This window comes from Geospiza fortis, unplaced genomic scaffold (assembly GCF_000277835.1).
Source record: "Geospiza fortis unplaced genomic scaffold, GeoFor_1.0 scaffold54, whole genome shotgun sequence".
Classification (NCBI taxonomy): domain Eukaryota; kingdom Metazoa; phylum Chordata; class Aves; order Passeriformes; family Thraupidae; genus Geospiza; species Geospiza fortis.
Genome location: NW_005054301.1, coordinates 4,619,180 through 4,636,711, shown reverse-complemented (window position 1 = coordinate 4,636,711; position 17,532 = coordinate 4,619,180).

Here is a 17,532-nt window from a genome sequence, read left to right as displayed (position 1 = left end):
AGGGAGAGATCACTCACCAAATACTGTCATGGGCAAGAGACTTGACTTGGGGAAGGCAGTTGAATTTATTACCAATCCAAGTCTGAGTAGGATAACGAGAAATAAAAAAAATCCTAAAAGCACCTCCCTGCAGCTCTCCTTCCTTCACAGCCTTAGCTTTCTTCCTGATTCTCTATCTCCTCCTGCTATCAGCAGTGCAGGAAGATGGGGAATGGGTGTTACAGTCAGTTCATCCCATGTTGTTTCTGTTGCTGCTCTGTCCTCAGGAAGAGGAGTCCTTCCCTTGCTCTAGTGTGGGCTCCCTTCCACAGGAGACAGTTCTTCATGAACTTTTCCAATGTAAGTCCTTCCCACAGGCCACAGTTCTTCACAAACTGCTCCAACATAGACCCCTTTCCACAGGATGTGGCCCTTCAGGAGCAGACTGCTTCAGTGTGGGTTCCCCACAAGGTCACAAGTCATGGCAGAAGCATGTTCCAGCACAGGTTTCCCAAGGGGTCACAACCTTTTCTGGGTATCCACCTGCTCCAGGGTGGGTCCCATCCATGGGCTGCAGGGGATCTCTGCATCCCCATGGATTTCCATGGACTGCAGGGGCAAATCCTGCCTCACCATGGTCTTCACTGTGGGCTGTGGGGGGATCTCAGCTCTGGTGCTTAGAACACCTCCCGCCCCTCCTTCCCCACTGACCTTGGTGCTCTGCAGAGTTCTTCCTGTCGCGTAGTCTCACTCCTCTCTTTTCTGTCTGCAATTAATTCTGTGCGCAAGTAATTCTTAAAAAGAAACATTTTCTTCTTCATAAATTGGTTATCACAGAGGTGTTACTACCATCACTTATTGGCTCAGCCTTGGCCAGCAGTAGATTTGTCTCGGAGCTGACTGGCAATACCTCTCCTGAACATGGGAGAAGTTTCTGGAAGTTCTCAGCGGATCCACCCCTGCAGTCCCTCAGTTACCAGAACCTTGCCATGTGAACACGGCTTTATAGCCTCTTTCACTGGACTCTGTCTAGATATTTTCATGTGTTTTATTTTATGGTGAAGTTGTTTTTCTTGTTCTGTGATTTTTCTTTTCCCCTGACACCTCCCTTCTTTATACTGTCAGAGGTAAATAATCAAATGGAAAGGGCAGGAAGCACAAACTTTCTTTTTCATCCTGCCATTGAGTTATTTCATGACAAAAGCAAATTGCTATCTCTATTTCTTATCTCTGAAAAAAGTCTCAAATTCAATAGATGGAGTTTAAATTATTTTTGTTGAAGATCATAGACAACAGACCGATTTATTTAATCACATTTGGTGCACTCTTCATCTTAGAATTGGTTTGAGATAGTATTCCAAACTTTTCTCAGTTAATGGTTGTCAGACATATCAGCAGATGCTGCCAACCCACAACATTCCGTGTTGTGCACCGTGTACCATTGTCCTCTGACTTGTAATAGCATTGCAGGTAAAAACCCACCTGGAATGACACTGTGGACTAACCATAGATTAATTGCCAAGACCCTAATGATCACATGTTTAGCAACAGAATTAATCCAGTTACATGTTCCATGTAATAGTGTTGCCATCTCTTTATGAAGATTCTTTGCATTGCTTAAAAGAATAAAGACATAGGTTCCTTATTTCAATTCTTTTTTGCTCAGCCCTCTCATGACTAAAAGAATGGGCATCCATCAATACTGCACTCCTCCAGATTCTATGGAGAAAAATCCACCTTAATATTCTAATTGTACAGAGAGGAGTCTAGTTGTAGTGACAATTACTCTATTGAATTATATTACTGTATTACCCAGTCATACACAAGAATTTTGTTGTGTGATGCTGCCTAAGTGTAGAACAAAAGGTTTTCATCCTAAGTGATTTGTGTCTCTAAAGCATGCCCCTCTGTGGCCTCTAATAGAGATAACTTTCTGTAATTGATTGAGCCTCAAGTACTGCACCCAGACAGAATGTCCCTGAAGGCTAACCCGCAGGAATAAGTGAGTCAGATGAGTATTTGTTAGAATACTTAGCAGCACACTGTATTATACCAAATTCCTGTGGGCCTTCCCAGTTTGGGTAGGTGTTGCAAGGGCCAGAGAGCTTCTTTTAGGAAAGGTTCTAGAACAAAAAATTACTTGTACCTCCAGACAACTCTCTTTTGGAATGAGTAGGGTTGGAGAGGATTTTTCTGAGTGCTGTGGAATCTATGACAATGAGTTTAAAGGTGTTATCTGGGCATGCATGCAATAGTAAAAACACTGATTAAATCCCTTAGTTCATCTTGTCTGTATGTTGTGCTTTCCTTTGCACTCTGTTTCCAGCACTAGATGGTAACAGTGAATAGTGGTAGTACATGCTGTGCACCTGCATATCTGTTTGTAAGATCTGGCTTTAGAGTAGCCTTGCAGAGAGAGGAGTGAAGATGGGCGAGGCAGCCTTTGCTTTACATCTCTGCTGAAGTTTACTGCACAGTACTTATTCTAATGCCATTGGTGTTGTGTCTAATCTGAAACGTGAGCAGACATAAGGCTTAGTAAATTGATGACCTCACTGTCTTGCCATCTTTGTCTCTGGATAACTAGATATCTAAGAGGCTCAGACAGTGATAAAGCTGGAAAACTCAAGCTCACCTAAATAAAGCTTGCATTTTGGATGGCTCAGTATGCTTAATTTCTTCCCTACAGTCCTGGCTTCAAATCCTGGTGAGACCATTAGTAAAAAAAGGCATGTGAAGGTCTTCAGTTATTCCCTGCTTGGTGTATTTCTCTGTGACCAGAAGTAGCCCAGGAAATCTGGTGCATGGCAAGCGTAGAAGAATCAAGAAGATTGTGAGGAAGTGTCGTGCTAGAGCAAGCTTGCAGGCTGTTGGCACACAGCTTTCCTCTGCTTTTCCAAAAATCAAGCAGGCACGTGCTCAGCACTTGCCAAGTTTGCACATGTGCATGCTCTGATTGTACACCCTCCCTGAACTCTCTGCCCCTGTGCCAAGATGCCACTTGATGGCTCCTACTTTGATAATATCCACTGGCTTCTGCCTGCACCCAGCACAGCTGAAGCCCTTTGTGGTGCAGGTGCTCACGCTGGCTGTGATGGTGTTTTCATAAGGCTCAAACTTTTATTCTTCACCTCGCTCCTTTGAACTCTGCCCACTCCTCTGTGAATACTAACACCAGCCTATAAATTATCCAGCAGAGCTCTGGCACTTTAGCAGTCTGTGTTTTCAGTGGCGTGCATGCATAATCGATATGGGAGACTGCCTCTGCTTTTACTCAGGCATTTGCAGGGACCTTAGACTTTCAGAGTTTTCAATCACTGCTGCCTGTATGTTTATTCACTTCTCTGACTGCCTTTTCCTCTGTCAACTGCACACACCCTTCTGCATCTGCCTGGGTGTTGTGTGTCATGTCACAGTGTAACCTGCCACAAGTTTGGGGGTGATGTTATAGGCAACTTTCCTATAAGGTGTGGAAGCAACAGGTCACTGCAAACAACTTTCATCTGGAGTATTGTGCATCAGGATTTGAAAGGCTCTGTCCTGACTCACTGCTTGGGAGTTTGGGGTGTGTGTGTTTTGGTCCCATGATGTGCCTTATGGAGCAGCCTAGTGAGCAGATGCTATTGTCCTTTTTTTCTCTCATGTTTCCAGGCGAAACTCTTAGCATCATAGATGCTGACCCTGTGACTCATTGCTCTTAGCTACTCTAAGTAGCTGGAAAGTTGCCTTTCTTTCAGTCAGTTGCCTGATGACTGTAGGGTTTGAACTCTAAAGAGTTAAATGGTTGCTCTAGTATTTGGCTGATGGGGCAGACTTCTCTGCTCTTGGAGCTTCTCTGTGTCTTTGCTTAGCTCTGTCCACAACCAAAGTATCTCAGTTGAATCTTTTTTCTTTTATGTTTCTTTTTTCTCTTACAATAAGTTGCCCAGAATGGTCAGCACAAACCTTTGTCTAAACTGCAAATGGAGTCAGTCTTGGTTATCAAGTTTTCACTTATCTCTTCCAATCAGTTCATATAAACCACCTTCTTAACACTTACACATCATCATGTGCCCCTGTGAAAAGGTTTTGCTATTGCATCCTATAAGAGTGGTCAGTTCCCAGTAAAAGATTTGAGAGAAGGAGGGGACAGGGTATAGGTTTGATGTCTCTGTGACTGGGAGCTGACAGTGGTAGGCCTCCAAGGAACAAATGAGGAAAATAAGCAAAAAAGGAATCTAATAAATGATTTCACTGTATGGTAGATGTGGTTGGCACTGACAGCATAGATGACAGCCTGGTAGCAAAAGAACCCAAAGGAAGTAGTTGGAGAACAGGTAGGAAAAAGGAAGTTTTAAAAACAAGAAATAAAAACATGAAAAAAAGTACGAAGCTTTTGGTGATGCAAAAGTATATAGGGAAGTAGAAGAGGCTGGGAGGGAGAAGGACTAGAGAAAAAGTTTTTGAATGAAGAGTGTGAATAAAGAGAGCAGAAGGCAGCTTTCTGATTTATGAAGTGTAGATCTAACAGAGCTTCTTGTGTGTGCTGACCCTGCTGATATCTGCACAAGAACCTGTCTGACTTGACACAGAAAGGAAGAGGGGAGAGCCAGGAGGCAACACTGGAAGGGATGTCTGGAAGGAGCAAGGCTGAAAAGGAGACAATCTCTGGGAAGGGAAAGAATATCAGACAGTGGGTTGGACATAAGGGAAGTGTGGGGAAATGCAGAAGGGAAAAATTAAGTGACGAGACTCCTTTTGAGGAGGAACAAAATCCCGAAAGAAATGCAATGCTTTTAATATTTTTATTCTTTGATGTGAAAACAACCCCCAAAACATTCAACATGCCTTCCTCCTAGGTGTGTGATTGGAGAGGTGGGTTGGAGAATGAATCATAGATGCTTCATCATTCTAGGGTAGAGTGTGTGAAAAAGACTGTAACCAGTATTGACACTGTCTGTTGAACACTGAATATGTTTTTGTGCCTGATGGGAACTGCGTGTTTATTTCAGGCAGAGGATTCTCAGAGTGTGTGTGTTGCTTAAGGACTGTGCAGCAGCTTCATTTTACTTAGCTGAAAAGAAAAAGTGTTCTCTTTGGATTCACTTGCTAATATTTGAGTTTCTGCAGTTACATTTCCACATGTATTTTTCCTTCCTTATTTCTACGGATGTAATCCAAAGGGGATCTGACTGCTTGCAAGAGAAACAGTCAAACTGGCTTGACACAAAGTACTGTCACATGCGTGGAGTAAGCACTTAGGTGAAGGGTATTTTCCCTTCTAATCCTTCAGTTGGATTAATCTTAGGTGTTGCTTGCAACAATAGCAAATAAAAAAGTACTCAAATGGAATAATGATTTATTTTAATTGGCAGGATCCTTTAATGGAATAGAATTTGCCAATGCCAGTTTATTTTTTGATCCAAGATATAGCAAGAAAGCTTTGTAATTTTTTGTTAATTTTAAGTGTGCTTAAAATCAGTGTAAGATCTGTTAAAAAATAAGTACAAGTTTCTGAATTTAAAAGCTTTCTAGGAAAGAAGATGCCAGTCTTTAATTGCCTTGATCCTACTCACTTAAAAAATATATATATAATATTGTATATATATATGCATATGCATACATCTGTGTTCAAGGTGAAAAGGTTTGAAGAATTGTATCATTTTGGACCACTTAAATTATTGAATAGGCTAATAATTCATATTCATAATGAGAAGAAACACATGGCTCAGCTATATAGATCATTGAAGGAAATTAAAAACATGGAAAAAGCCCTGAGAAGAAATGAGGAGGGGTGCAGGTTTGTATAGGATAAGGAGATAATGTTCCCTTCACCTTTTCTTCAAATCCTACAGTCTGACCAAGTTCCTAGGGAGGATTCAGTCTGCACCTTGTGAGTAGAAGGACAAAGCATGGACACATGAATTGGGAAGAAATGATACTGTAGGGACAGCACGGCTGCTGCATCTGCTCTTGCTTCATTTCCTTCTCCAGGGGAAACAGGGGACTTGGCAAGAAGATTTATGCATACTCTTGCCACTTTTTCTCTTGATGCCACTGCTTTTCAAAGTCTGTAACAACATTTTCTTTGATTAAAACTAGGAATTAAAACTAGGAATTAAAATCCCACCTTTTATCAAATGACCAGCCTGAGGCTGGGATTTGACACTGGGTATCCTCATCCCTCCTTGACTTCTCTGGATGGAGAGGTAGAGTCTTGTGTTTCCCTTGGAAGAGCTCAGCTTTCTCTGCTTGGTGTGACAGTGGAAGGTCTCTTGGGGAGCTGATGTTGGCTAGTCCTGCCTGCTGTCTGTGACAAGGTGCTGGAGGATTTCTTTTTGGGAGTTGGTATGGGAGTGAGGAAGGAGTGAGGCCCAGAAACTCTGCTGAGGATTGAAAGGGAAGCACAAATGTGTACAATGCAATTTCTTAGTCTGTACAAGAATTCTGTTAATTTAAAATATGAGGTCTCCCTGTGATTCTTCCTTTCCCTGATGAGAAAGGAGAGGAAGTTCAGAATGCAGGGAAACACTGTATGTGCGGACTGAGACCTTGAAGAGACCAGTGAGTCTCTATGTCCTAAGAAATGAGGCCTACAGGGCCAGGAAATGTGTTGTCAAAGCAAGACTAGAAGAAGATTTGAGAGCCTACTGCCTTCTTCAGATGGGTGAGCTTTGTCACATTGGGTGGGGTTTTTCTGTGCAAAGTAGTTGATGAGCTCCCCAGCCTCTCCCTAACTACTGGGATCTGTTTGTTGATAATTTAGTCTCTGATTTAGTGCACATGATTCTGTTTCTTCCATAAGGCATTTTGTTCTGCATGGACTAAAACTGATGTGAAGTGATAAGGGCAGTAGATGTCTCTTCTGAAGACAGCAGACATTCCCTGCATTCTTGTTGGGGAGGGCTCATGCTGAGTTATTGGTTCACACATCAAGGCTTAAAGAATGAACAACTGATCACCCCAGAAGACAAGGAACAGGGCATGTGTTCTTGCCATCAGTGCAGCTGCTTTTGCATTGATAATGCTTAGATGAGGGTGGACTTCAGCTGAGCATGTCTCCTGTTTCTTTGAGATAGATGGGAGACACTTCAAGTTTGTGTGAGCTCTCCTTGGGTGACAGCTGTTGAAATATATGGTGGTGAATTATATACATGCAAGATGTATGAAGTGAACTAGATACTTCTTGTCATATTGTTCTCTGGTTTCCATGTTTCTCTCTTTAGCCAAAGGCTTCCTTTTGCTGGGGGCTGTGCTGCCTGTAGCATGTTCTCCTCATCTGAGGCTCAGATGACACTTGGTTCCTTGGCACCAAGACACAGACATACTGCTTTACTGGGGGCTGTGGTACAACACTTACTGCGAATAATGGAGTTAGACTGTGTGAGAGGAGAATATATGTTCCTCTCTCCAGTTCCTGTGAGATATATAATCTAAAGAAGTATATGGAGAAACCAGCAGAACCTTCACAGTAAAAGCCACACTAGAGCAAACCACTGTCAAAGCAGAAAGGAGCTTCTTCCCTGCCATCTGCTGGGGTTTTTCATGTCCCTGTGTCATCCTTTCAGTGTTCCAGCTCTTCAAGGTTTCACCTGGTTCCACCTGGTCTTTCTGCTGTGGGCACAGTGCCAAAGGGCACACCTGATTAGTGTGCAGGGTCACCCCAGGAGACCTGCATTAAGACTGAACCCAAGTCCAAGGTATAGCACATTGGATGAACTGTGCTTTTCCCTAAGGGTCTTTTTTCCACATATAACAAAATAGCTGTCACAGATGGGTGTGACTGATGATATCCACTCAGGAGGAGCAAATGCTGTGAAGACAAACAGTTTGGCATGGATAGAAGTGTTTTGGGATGAAGCCAAGCAGTGAAATAGAAATGCTTCAGGTTGTGTCTGCCATCAGTTAAGGTCCTGGGAGCTATGGGTCAGCTCAGCTTCCTTTTGAATTGTCCTTGATTTTCATTATGATGTTGTAGCTGATTTATTTATTTTGTTATGACCATTATGTCATGGCCACCTTGCCCCGTCTGCCTTCACTAGGTATCCCTGATTTCTCAGCCTTTATAGTTGAATTGAGCACTGCCTTCTTTCTCAGACTGACCTGGCAGTGCTTATATATAATGAGTAGAGATGGGTGGAGTAGCGATGGGGAAATTGGGCAGCATGAGCCAGCCCTGAGTAGAGGGAAGAGTGTGTTTCCTTGGGCTAAGCTTCTGTTTTGCCTTTTTCCTTACTGCTCACTGCTTTCTCAATGGTTCTCTATGGTGTCATCTCCTTTAACCCTTGTGCAGCAAAGGTTAATGTTAATGCTGTGTATGAGGGAAGGAGTCCCTGCTGGTACAGGAAAAGAATTATTTAATAAAAAAGTAATCATTGATCAGTGGCTCCAATCTATCAAAGGTCACTTATTGATCCAGATCTCACTGTGAGTCAGGCCCTCTGTTTTAATGACCTAATTCCCAGGTAAGTCTCTCTGTTATTTGGCAGAAGTGGTGCTAGGAAACCCTACTTCTTACAGAATGTCACTTTTGGCATGTCATGCCAGGAGGGTGGAAAAGACCTGAAGTGATCTCAGGGGTTCATGCTTTAACATACTCCCAGTCCTGCTAGTTTCATACGTTTTCTATCTCTAGAAAACCCAAAGTTGCAAGGGTCATGGAGGTTAGATGTTCTCTTGCTGCTGGGGAAATCTTTTCAGGCTGAACTGAAGTATAGTAACAGCGGCAATGCAAAGGCAGGTAAGATATTTGTGAAGCTGTAATTATTTCTTTTGCCCTAGTTTGGTTTGGAAGAAGTAAGGGCAAATACAAGAGAAAACTCCAAAAACCGAATTTTGTTACGAGTTTCTGGCAGTAATTTCTTTTTCTTCTGGCCCTCTAATATGAACTGTGGGAAGGCACACAATGATTTGTAAAGATGTCACATTTCTGAGTGGTTACAGAGGAATTGGAAGAGCAGCATGTCATCCAGTCACTGTGAAGGATAGCATTCACCAGCACTTCTAGTGTGATTTACCAGTAAAAACCTCTTGAGATGTAAAAATCCTATGGGCTCAACTAGGTCTCATGCTTGTAGGAAGTTAAGTTTTATGTAATTCTTTGCAAATCCCATGCAGATGCAGGTTGCCAAAGGCTGCCGCACCTGGATGAGAGCATTCCCACTTGCCATGTCTCTCACTAGGTACCCTATTCCCATACAGAACAGAAATACATAATCCAGTTTTTTGCATAGAGTCTTTTTATAGGCATACTAAAAGTGGCATTAAAAATATAGGACTTAATATATCCTTTGCTGCAAATGCTGCTACATGTAATATTCATATTGTTCTAGAGTGCGTGTGCACAGGTGAGCTGGGGAGCTCAGAAAGGCTGCTGCCTGCTGTGCATGTCTGAATGGAAAGAGCAAGAAGAACCCAGGCCAGAAGGGCTGTGGCATAAATTGACAGCCTTGGAAACTGAGATGACATTTCATGACATGATGTTGTAAAGTTAATAGAGTTAACCAGGTTTTGTGTCTTTATCTACAATCTCAGTTTCTGAAATGGGATGCAGAGGCTTGATCTGAACCAGAACAGGAACATGCTGGACTGGAGAAGGAAAGTGTGGCAGTTTGCATCTGCAGTGGTGTAGACATCATTGAGGCTTTGTCCTGTGCTCCAATCTCAAAAAAACACAGAGGAAGTCTGTGTCTTTCAGAAATGCCCAGGTTAAACTTCAGGAAAAAAGAGCAGCTCAAAATTCAATCTTCAGGACTTGTTGGTGTCTTTGATTACAAAATATCCTGTCTTAGGTATCAAATAAAAGATCTGGGATAAAAAGTACTTTCCAGCCTTACTGAAGCCAATAAAAATTGCTTCTGACTTCAGTAGGGCTGAAAATTGCACTACTGAATTATTTCCCCTAATTCTTTGAATAACATTAGTCACCATCTTCTCCCAACAAAATGTAGACTCTTTCTAGACTTGTGTGCATCTGGGAACAACAGTAGCTGAGGAGGCTCTATCTTTGGCTGCAATTGTGACTTCTGGCCTTTCTTGCAGTCTGGATGAAGTAATGAACATCTTTACTTTGTTTCTTTGCACCATCTCGGCTGCTTTGCTCTCAGTCTGATATTTATCTCCCAAAGCATTTCTTCTTGAACGTCACATATCTCATGGGAGTTTCCCAGAATGTGTTATGTATTGAAACCCTCTGGAGACACAGGCAAGGCCAGTTTGTACAGTAGTATTTCACCATGTGCTGGAAATGGAGATCACTGATTTTCTACTTTTTTTTTTTGTTGTGGGAGCAGGTATGTTCGGCACCTCTCTGATATTCCACAGGAACCAAGTTCTCAAAGACTTGGTAGTGTGTGTGTCTATCTGGAGTGTCTTCAAACAGATGTGTAGAGTTAAAGAAAGGCTATAAAATTTCCCTGTGGATTTCACTGCAAGCTGCTGGAGCGATTAATGAATAGCAGCAGGGTGCTATGTGGGTGTTTGCTCCAAGGCTGTCTCTGATTATACAGGACAGGGACTTGCACTTTTTCACACAGAAAAAAACCTGAAACAGTAGTATTTTTCTTGGGGAATTTTTTTCCCTAATAGAATGAACTTGCTGACTTATGGAAGAGGAGTGCTGTTCCTCACTGGTGCGTGGGTATCAGATGAAGCCTGTACTACTGAGCTACTCAGTGCTGTGGTTCACTGCAGACTACATGGGTAAAGAAAGATTTTGGAGGAGGTGGTTTTGCTCTGGCCTCTCTCAGGGTGCATTATTTTCAATGGTTATTGATGGTCTTGTAACTTTCTAGTGACAGTGCAGAGTGGAGTCCTTAAGTGAGTTGCAAAAGGCTATCAATAACTTGGAAATAATGTACCAAAAGCTGGTCCCTCTTAAACCCAGTTAAAAGCAAACCCTGGTTTTAGTCTTTCTGCTGATGGAGTTTGTGGTTGGGTTAGGTTTTCACTTGAGGTCCTGGCGTGACCAGGGTGGCTGGCTATACTGTGGAAAACAGCTGCTTTGGAAGAGGACAGAGGGCAGGCCTGGGAATGGAAAAGGAACTTGATTCTTTTTATTAAGACAGTTAAGGGGAAGAGGAAGGAGGAAATGAATTCCAAGGCCTGCAGTACGGAAAAGACAGAAATATGGACATGAAGTAGTTTGTGGGACAAGTAACATGAGGGAACATTTAGTCTGCTGCATTTTTATTGCTGGTAAACCTTAGTTCTGGGTTTCAGGATCTCCTCCAGTGGTGGAGGACAGTGTTTCTCCTCACTGCATCTGATTCAGGCCAAGAGGTAATTCCTGTGCAGTTGCCTCAGAAGTACCACCAGCCATCAGCACAGTAGAAGACAGTGCTGCAGTGATAGTTAGGCAGGCCAGGGAAACAGGAAACAACTACCTTTTTTTTTAATTGACAAAAGTGGTAGATAGTGTATATCTATATAATATAACCATTGGCAAGGCAGGTGAAGAATAGGATTCACTGTTTTACTTTTGGAGAGGTTTTGATCATGGAATTGCTCTGTTACCTCTAGAGAACTTAATGACACACAGTTCAACATGGCCAAACTGGATAGAATTAGGTAGTGGCACCATGCATTATGTCCAGTTTATTTTGAAAGATTATTGTTACCTTTAAATTAAGTAGAACAACCCATCAATGACATACATTTTTAAATTTTGTGTTTTATTTTTAGAGCTTTTTTTATGCATTAAAAAAAACCCCTCTCAAACTAATCGCAGTGCATCTTTAAAATGTCCTGGCCTGTATCATGACCCTTGATCATGAAGTGTCAACCATAACGGCTTTATCCATCTGTAAAACAGAAGCTGTGTTGGTTTAGCCCCTTTCCTGAGGAGTTAAATTTTGCAACGCACAGTCAATTGCTTTAAATTAACACAGTTGGTAGATAATCACCATCCTTGTGGACACTATTAGTTTATGATGAATATAAGGTAACCTCGTTTGGCTTAAGCCTTTCTTGTTATGAGCTGAATTTAATTGCATTGTCTTCTCTTGACCAAGGACATAGACCCATGAGCCGTGGGTGCTGCCTCCGTATGCCACAGTGCCTTAGCTGTGTCCACGGCCCTGATATGTTACCTGCACCTCACAGTCCTCCATCCAGCACTCTCTGGTCCAGTGTTTTTCCTAGCTTATACAAAGAGATTTTTGCATCAGAGACTTAGTACAAACAGGCTGTGATTGACCTTTTAAACCAAACAAACTTGCATGTTTCCAATATGAAGAGACAGCAGACAAGCCTCTGGCTTGAGGCAGAAAATGGAGAAGAAAGGGAGGGATAATATCAGAAGAGTAGGAATAAAGAACACAGCCTTGCTATGTGGAGCAGAGGAAAAACACAGTTTCTGCTTGCTTTGTCAGTATGTCTGACATGTTGCAAGACACTTTGTAGTGGGAGTTTCTGCTCTGTGGAGGAAGGCGAAGGAATGTGCCTGTGTATATTTATAGACCATAAATATTTGTTTTGTGCAGGTTTAAGATACTCTCATCTGAAGATCCTCAGAGTTCTTCTCAGACTGACTTGGCATCTGTTCAGTCACACAGAGGACTCGTGTGCACGTAAATTCTGCTGTAAGAGTCAGCACTCTCTTGCACTCTCTTTGGTTACCTCTAGGCAAGGAAGGTTTGAATTTCATCTGGGAGTTCAAAAAGGAAGATGCTCTGAATTAATATCACATATGCATTCTGGCCATTGCCCATTCTGATTATTTTGCTCACTTTGCCCACATTAGAGACTGCACTTCTCTGGGGGCATTTTCTAGAGGAATCTCAACTACCTCTCAACTCACTCAACGTGAGGAAGCTGAACTCACTCTGTTCTTGTATTTTAGGGGATTCAATGTATTTTGTCCCTGGAGTGGGTGGGGCTGACTCGTTGAAGGGAGCTCTGGGCAGAGCACTCTCTTACCAACAACTCTTACCAACACACAGAGAGGGCAGTTGATAGGGTGGACCATAGCTGCAGGAGGTGAAACATGGGTGTTAATGCAAGGGTTGTGCTTTGCCTGTTTCTGTGAAGGGCTTCTAAAAGTCACACCTATGATTATGCATGGTTATTCTTTGAAAGTTTTTTATAAGACTGCAAATACATAGTCTGTTAATGCTTTCTTAGGATAAGTGCTTCTTCCCCCTTCATGCTATGTTAAACTATGTTTACTAGATTTACTTTGCACTTTTGACTTCTAGTTTTGTATTCTTTATCTAGGGACTAACATTTCTCCAGATCATGTTAAATGATGACAAATTCAAAAACCAGCGCTGTGAAGGTGTCTCTGGGCTCTTACCTAATACAGATCAGATAATTTGGAGTTTACAGTTTACCACTGCATGAGTCCTAGGTCAGGATTCTGTTTCGTGGTGCCTTTGTTTCCACTGACATAGTGCTGTGTTTTTAATTTACGATGAGAGTAATGTTGATAAACACGGTGATATTTAATTGTTGCTGAGCAGTGCTCACACTAGGTCAGGAACTTTGCAGCTTCTTATGCTGCCCCACTAGTGACTAGGCCAGGGGTACACAAGATGCTGTGAGGGTAAGAAACCAGGACAGCTGACCCAAACTGGTCAAAGAAATATTCCATACCAGATGGTGTCATGCTGGACAATAAAACTGTGTGGAGTTGGCTGGCAGGGTGTTGGTCTGCTGCCTGGGGACTGTCTGGGCATCAGCCAGTGGCTGATGAACAATTGCATATGCATCACTTGTTTTGTATATTCTTTTGTCATCATTACTATTTTTGCCTTCCTTCCTATTCTGTCCTAAAAAACTGTCTTTATCACAACCCAGGAGTTTTACCTTTTTTTGTGATTGTCTCCCCCATCCCAGTGTGGGGTACTGAGCAAAAGGCTGTGTGGTATTTAGCTGCCTGCTGTTTTAAACCACAACAGTCCTTTTTGGTGCCCTATGTATGATACTAAGGGTTGAAATAAAGACAGAGCTGACCAGAGCATGTTAAAACAAACTCATTATAAGCATTAATTATATTAGTTTAGTAGCCACTGATTCATGGATACCAGGGGCGGAGGGGGGAGAAGGCGGGGGCTACAGCAGTGAAAGCCGAGCAACTGACAGGACAGAAGAAACCCCTTTGGGTTGCTGGGCTGTGGCAGGATGTTGCTGCCTGGGGAGAGAACCTGGTTGTGAAAGTACGTCACGTAGATGCCCATAGCCCCAGAGTCAGACCAGCGAAGAATATCAGAACAACAGACACATGGATAAGGCTGCTGAGACTGAAGTAGCTTAGACAGACCTGGACTGCCAACACAAGGGTGAATTATTTCCAGCTTGGTGGGTCGGTGACACCCCATCAGGTCACCAAGGAAGAGATGCAGCTTGTGATTGAGAGGTGGGCTTGACCATGGACACTATAGCACAGGTTATTCGTGAAGGTGAAATGTGTGCTGTGATCAAGCAGGCCAAGTTGTTAAAGCCTCTGTGGTGTGGTGAATGATGTTCAAAATATAAATATGGGGAGGTCTGGCAGACTGATTATATCACACTCTCACAAACCCATCAAGGCAAGCACTATGGCCTTACAATTGTGCAAACGGCCGCCAGTTGGCTGGAAACACACCCTGTGCCACATGCCACCACCCAAAACAGTTTTGTGCCTTGAAAAGCAAGTCTTATGGTGAAATGACACATCAGAAAGAATTGAGTCACATAATGGGACTCATTTTCAAAGCAGCCTCATGGAGATGTGGGCCAAAATGTATGCTGTTGATTGGTTAGTCACATTTCCTATCATGCAGCAGCCTATGGGGAAATCAAATGATACAATGGACTGCTAAAGACTACACTGAAAGTAATGGGTGGTGGGATTTTCAAACATTGCAACATACATTTAGCAAAAGCCATGTGGCTAGTTAACACAAGAGCATCTGCCCCTCCCATCATGGGGAGGAGTGAGTGAACAGCTGGGGGTGTTTAGCTGCCTGCTGGGTAAAACTGCAACACCTGGCTGGGAGAAGCCTTGAGATCTGAATCAGCTGTCAGGTTCTAAGTGCTGAGTAAATGTGAGTAGAATATCAGGTTTTCTCTTGATGTTCTATCATTTTTACCTTGCCTTGTTATCCATGAATTTTGAGGCCAGAAGTGGCCATTATGATGATCTCCTCCAATTGCCTGTGTAATGGAAACTGTGTGAGCTACAGCATATGCTCGTATATTGAAACTGTTTTGGAGACTTGAAAATTTTTTGGGAACAGTACACTGGAGACAGTTTCTCTCCCTTACCATCTTTCAGCCTTGTTTTAAATATTTTCTGATATTTATTGGCTCATTGGAACTCAGACTGTGCTTTTTTGTGGCTGTGTTACAATATTTACCTTGATCAGGGTAGGAACACAGATTGCAGAGGACATCCTGAGCCCTATGCTATGCAGATGTGTGTCCTCTACAGAAAATAATCCCCAGTATTTTTTTTTGTGTATGCCAGTTTCCTGGGTGGATGACCATTTCAGAACTTTACTCTGCTGGTTGTTAGAAATGCTATTTTCATTCCCAGTGTACGTGTACTTACAGCGAGTTTGTCACCTTTCTTCTGGTGTCAGTATTGTTCTTCAGATTAAATAAATCTCTTTTTTTTCCCTGTCTTTAAAGTATTTACAGTCAGTAGTCATTTCTCTTTGCCTTCCTCTTAGGCTAAAAGTGCTGTTGTCTTAGTCTTTTCTTGTGAAATATGCTCAGGGTTGCCTGGTTCATCCTCAGAGGCTTTCTGAAGACTTGGTTTCCTCCTTTATGAGCAGAGGTGGTCAGAATAGCATAGAGCAGATCTAACCAGTGTGATGTGTTTAGGACCTCTGCTCTAAGACATCTCATCACCAGCTTTATGTGCAGATCCTGTTTGGTCTTAGCACATTTTAAATGTCTGCACAAACTGTGTTAGTTCATGTGATATTTGTGAAGAAAAAGGATCTCTCTTTTCATAGCATGGATGATGGCTGTTGGTCCTTCTGGCAACATGGACTCAACTTCTCCTCCAGAGGCATTGGAGATTGGAATTTCCTCATGCCTGTAGCTGGTAATAAAGATGTAAACTGGCCAAGTCAGATTTAATTCAGAAGCCAGCATTCTGAAGGTAATTCTGAAGCCAGCATATCTGCTGCTTCCTATTAGTGCATCTATGTTAAAGATCTACTTAATGTAATTGCATGGCCAAATTGATTTATGAGGTCAAATAACCAGATAGACAATACAAATAGTGCAAAATAGGTCTTCCTTTAGTGTAGTTGAGGGTTGCACTTTTTTTTATAGTATGTGTATCTGAACACATCTATTTTCTGAGAAGATGGTATAGTTATATGTAATACTTCATATATGAACCTGAGTATGCCTTAAATAAGGATAGAAATGAAATGGTTATATATAAATGCACTTGTAGTGTGAGATTACAAATATATATATCAAACTGTTTCAATATTTTGTTGATGATTAAGAATGAATATTATTGAAATGCTCATAATCTAAAAGGAAAATTGGTGACCTGGTACACCACTTATACACATACAAGTCTATGGGGCTGGATTGATCTGCCCAAGGGTACTGAAGGAGCTGGCTGAAGCGCTTATCAGGCTGCTTTCCATCATTTATAAGCAGTCTTGGCTAACTGGGGAAGTTCCAGTTGACTGGAGGTTGGCAAACATGATGCCCATTTACAAGGAAGACCAGAAGGAGGATCCAGGGAAATTAGAGTCCTCTCAGCCTGACCTTGGTGCCGGGGAAGATTGTGGAACAGATCATTTTGAGTGTTATCATGTGGCATGCACAGGACAACCAGGGCATCAGGCCCAGCCCGCAGGGATTTAGGAAAGGCAGAGTCCTGCTTTACCACCCTGATCTTCTGTGACAAAGTGACCTGCTTCATGGATGAGGGGAAGGCTGTGGATTTTGTCTGCCTAGACTTCAGTCAAGTCTTTGACAGTGTTTCCTAGAGCAGATTTTCTCCAGCAGTCTCCTGGAGAAGCTGGCTGCTCATGGCTTGTATGGGTGTATTCTTCCTTGAGTAAAAACACTGGATGGCCAGGCCCACAGCGTGTTGGTGAATGGTGGTGGATCCAGCTTGTGGATCCAGTCACTAGTGAGGTTCCCCAGGCCTCAGTCCTGAACTCAGTTCTGTTTACCATCTTTATTGATGATCTGGATGAGGGGACCCTCAGTAAGTTTGCAGATGACAACAAGTTGGGCAGGAATGTTAATTTCATGGAGGGCAGGAAGGGTCTGCAGTGGGATCTGGACAGGCTGGATTCATGGGCTGAGGTCAGTGGCATGAGGTTCAACAAGGCCAAGTGTCAGGTCACTTGGGTTCACAATAACCCCACATAGTGCTACAGGCTGGAGGAAGAGTGATTTGAAGGCCACTTGGCAGAAAAGGACGGGGGGATGCTGGTAGAACATGAGCCAGGGCGTGCCCAGGTGGCCAAGAAGGCAGATGGCATCCTGGACTGGATCAGCAAGAGGATACAAGACTGAGGCAGTGGACAGCAAGAGTAGGGCAGTGATCATCTGCCTGTACTTGGCTCTAATGAGGCCACAGCTCAAGTGCTATGTCCAGTTTTGGGCACC